Here is a 5,029-nt window from a genome sequence, read left to right as displayed (position 1 = left end):
GCATTGTTTAAATCTTAACTTGGGAAGGTCTTTCAATTCATGACATCAACTTTAGAAGCCATAAAAGTAAAGATTCAATAGCACAGGGAATATAGTTAATAATATTGTAATAACAATGTATATGGCCAGGTAGGTACTTGAAACACTGTGGGGACCACTCTGTAAACTACATGATTTATAACCACTATGCTATGCATCTAAAACTAACACAGAATAATGCTGAATGTAAACTGTAACTGAAATGTAATTATAATAATAAGTAAAAATACAAATTGAAAACTCTTGATTATGTAAAAATTTTAAATTTCAATATGACAAAAACCAGCATAAATAAAAATAAAATGAAATACTGGTAAAAGCCACTACAACATATAATTGAGAGTTTTGATATGAATACCAATAAGTATCTATAAAACAAAAAATAAAATGACCAGCAAGGTAATGAGTAAAGGATATAAACAAAATAAGCATAAATTATAAACATTAACAAAAATTATTAACATCACTAATAAATCTATAAATAAAAAAAGAAACTGACGTAATCCCCCTATGAGATTAGCAATGTTTGAAAATATGCAGCATTAGCCACAAGGCAGGAGGGATAGTGGCACATATCTTATATAATAAAGGATAATATGCAAATTGACCATAATGGCCAAAAGACCAGAAACAACCAGTCACTATGACGTGCACTGACCACCAGGGGCCAGACACTCAATGCAGGAGCTGCCCCCTGGTGGTCAGTGCCCTCCCACAGGGGGAACTCCACTCAGCCACAAGCCGGGCTGATGGTTGCAAGCACAGTGGCGGTGGCACGAGCCTCTCCTGCCTCCTCATCAGCGCTAAGAATGTGGGCCTAAGCCATCAGTCGGACATGCCCCAAGGACTCCCGGGCTGCCAGAGGGATGTCTGACTGTCAGCTTAGGCCCGATCCCCCAGAGAGAGGGCCTAAGCTGGCAGGTGGACATCCCTTGAAGGATCCTGGACTGTGAAAGAGTGCAGGCTGGGCTGAGGAACCCCCGAGTGGTTGAATATTTGTACACTGGGCCTCTAGTCTATATATATAAAACCCTAATATGCAAATAGACTGAACAACGGGACAACCAAACAACTGAACAACTGGTCACTATGACATGTGCTGACCAACAGGGGGCACATGTGAAACATGGCGGGCATTGGCAGCAGATGGCAGACTGTGGAACATGGTGGGCATGGGCCACGGTGGATGGTAGAGCAGGTGAGCCGGGGCACCAAACCAAGGTAGGGCGCTGGTTGCTGTCATTGGGGGCGAGCCTTTGGAGGTTACTGAAAATTCTTTGCTCTCACATGCTGCGGTCCCGCCTGGCACTTGCACCCACTGCCGGTGCCTGAGCTGCCACTTGCACCTGCTGGTGGCACCCAGCACCGGCCCCGATCGCTCAACACCATCAGTGGGTACAAGCGGTGGCTGCCAGCCCAGATAACTCCTGAGTTCTTTTCCACCTCCCCCTGCTCTTGAGGGGCGATCAGGTCAGCAGCCTCTGCTCGCACCTGCTGATGGCGCCAGTCCCACTCACTCCTGCTACTGCTGCCAGCCCCAATGGCTCTGCGCCAGCAGTGGGTGCAAGTGGGGCCAGCACCGTCAATGCGTTGGAGTGGCAGTGGCAGGAGGACTGCAGGCAGACAGGGGACCAAGGGCCACAGCGGGAAGGACCTGGCAGGGGCACAAAGGATGGGCTGAGACCTGCCCCAGGGCCCACTGCAGCCTCACGGCCCACAGTTCCTTTCAACGTGCACAAATTCATGCACTGGGCCCCTAATATTTACATAACGGAGTACAAATTGGTACAACTTTTTGGAGGGCAAATTAGCAATATCTGTCAAATTTCTGAATGTGGAAAGTTGTTAACATCTAATAAGTGATACACAGAAATGATTGTAGAAAAAAGGACAGATGTAGAAGAATTCCATTGCATAATAATAACAGCAAAAAAACTAGAAATAACAAGTGTCCAACAGTACACAAAGACTCAATGTTTAAATAAATTATAGTATATTAGTGTACTAGAAAATTACATAACTATTAGACTGGAACAGAATTATACATAACAACATGGAAAGATAGCCAATATAGGTTGTTAACGGACATATGCAAATTACATTACAATATACATATAATTTGAGCACATTTCTGTTAGTAAAAATTTATAGCTGGTATATATGTCTATGCAGAAAAAAATCCAAGAAAACACGCCACATGAGGAAATTGGATTGTTTGAAAGGGAAAAGATTTCTTTCTAATTTTACATACTACTGCATTGTTTAAGTATTTTATAAGCTATATAAAGAAAATGTTTTCAGCTGGCCTAAAAATTTAGAAAAAACATCACATAAAAAAGGAGAAATTTTGGGCACAGTATATTACACCTAGTTGTCTGAGGTCATCATCTGCATGAATAAAGCAACTCATTTCTAACATTTAAAATTCTTAAAGTAGATGGCAGTGAATAAGGGTAAAGCTATCTCCTAGAATATTGTAAAAGACAATTTTTAGGAAAATGGACAGCTAATGTTGCTAACAATATATTTAAAACAATCCTAAAATTAACCTAAAAGAGTCCTAAGTAGACTGCATTATAAGTATTATTTTCTGTATAGAAAATTTGGCCCATTATCAATTAAAATTCTTACTTTCATTTGAGTAAAAAATAGGCTGTGAATATTCCCCTTTAATACATGGAACTGTATATAAATAAAGATAAAATAATATCAATAAATCCCAGTCTCCACCAAGGTAAATCTTTCTTTAAAGCAGTTATAACATGAAATTATATGACTATGCAGCAACTAGCTATTAAATGTCCCGATTCCTCTAAGTAGGCCATCTGAGCTCAGAAAATCTTTCTGGTTCTTTATGGTATGCACAGTGACTAGCAAATCATAGGTGCAAAATATTTGTGAAAGAGAGAAATGAAGGAAGAGACAGAGTGAGGGAGGAGGGGGGGCTGGAGACAAGAGAATGGGGGAGGAAGGAGATGGGTCATAATATTTTAGAATAATAATAAAACAAGTTTTTTATGTAAGGTGTCAGAGAAACCTATGTATAGATCTATAGCCTAACTATATCTAGTGTAAATGGACTAAACACTCAAAAACTAATATTGTCAAATTTTACTAAAACTGAAGTCTAACGGAATACTATTTATAAGAGACACTTTAAGTATAAGGACCCAAAAGGATGAAGAGATAAAGGATGAGAAAAAGTGTACTAAGCAAATACTAACAAAGGAATGCTGGAGTCGCTATATTAATATTAAATAAAGCGGGGCTACAATCAGGGAGGAAAGCAAACACAAGTGTATCAGGCCCTTGCATAGTGAGTGAATGCCTCCTGAAAAGTGAGGCTTCTAGGGTGCAAAATTTAAGGAGGCACTTACTTTAGGATCAGGCAAGTGCAAAGTCAGTACCAGAGATTCTGCATCCCAGTTCTGGCCCTACAACAAAGTAGACTCCAGAGCAAGAAGTATTACCAGACATAAAAAGAGATATTTAATAATAATAAAGGATAACAGCATTAAATGTGTATACGCCTAAAATAAGAGCTTTGAAATACATAAAACAATAATTGAACATCTGGCATACTCTGATTAGGGTTCCTACAAAAGTCTACCAGGCTTGTGTCAAAAATACTCAAGAATGAATCTGAAGATGCTGAAACTGGCCAAAGTTAGGACAATCTAAATAAAAGGATAATAATTACAATAGACAGAAAATATATCCACACAATAACAATAATTGTAACAACAAATTAAGTGGTCAGCGTTGGAGGATGCTAGCAAGTTAAGTGTTTTTATTTTATTTTTGGTTAATCCTCACCTGAGGATATTTTTCCATTGATTTTTTACAGAGTGGGAGAGAGAGGGAAAGACAAATATCCATGTGAGAGAAATACATGGGTTGGTTGCCTCTTGCACGAGCCCTGGGGGGTGGGGGGTCGGGGCGCCTGCAACCAAGGTATGTGCCCTTGACCAGAATCAAACCTGGGACCCTTTGATCTGCAGGCCGATGCTCTGTTCACTGACCCAAACCAGGTAGGGCTCTTTTTTTTTTTTAATTCTCACCTGAGGATATATGCTTTTTGTTTGTTCTGTTTTTATTTTAGAGAGAGAGGGAAATATCAATGTGAAGGGAAATATCAACCAGTTGCCTCCTGTACAACTCCAACCAGTGATGGAACCCAGAAATCTAGGTACTAGTATGAACCCTGACTGGAATTGAACCTTTTGGTGTATAGGACAGGACAATGCTCCAACCAACTGAGCCATTTGGCCAGATTGCTAAGCTCCTATTTCTTAAAATTCCCATTACTTATAATACCTATTAACTCCTTACTGAAGAAGTCAGTATATCCACATTTCTTTCCACATTCCTGCACTCACACTTATTTCTCATCTGTTGTCTTTCTGTTCTTTATAACATTATTATAACCCCGAGAAACAACTGGAATAGTCTAGTCTCACCAGCATTCTTATCATGTGTTTCATTGCTCCTCTGATTGCAGGCAAACAAGAAGGGACATGGGACAACAGCTATTGGCCAATTTACATGAAATAGAACATGATACGTATTTAGGATTTTTAACCTGATGAGAGTTAGGTTAGGTTTTTGGACTTTGAGTTCGTGTTGTTATAGGATAAGACCATGTAGTATTTGCATGTGGATGGATAATAAATCTTTGGGGACCAGAGTGAATGGGGGTGGGGGGAGTAACAGCCTCCCAAAGAGGTTCACTTTCTAATTTCTTGAACCTGTGATATGTTACCTTACAGGCCAAAATGGACTTTGCAGATAATTTTCAACTTACAGAGCTTGAGATCAGGAGACAATCTTGGATTGTCTAGGTGGATCCAATTTAATCACATGGTGTCTTCTGACAAAGAATTGGCCCACTGTTGCTGGCTTTGGGAGACAAGGGAAGACAGTCTGCGAGCTAAAGAATGTTGTTAGCCTCTAGAACAGTGGTTCTCAACCTTGGCTGCACATTAGAATC

This window comes from Myotis davidii, unplaced genomic scaffold (genome assembly GCF_000327345.1).
Source record: "Myotis davidii unplaced genomic scaffold, ASM32734v1 scaffold24, whole genome shotgun sequence".
NCBI lineage: Eukaryota > Metazoa > Chordata > Mammalia > Chiroptera > Vespertilionidae > Myotis > Myotis davidii.
Note: the sequence above shows the minus strand (reverse complement) of the source record.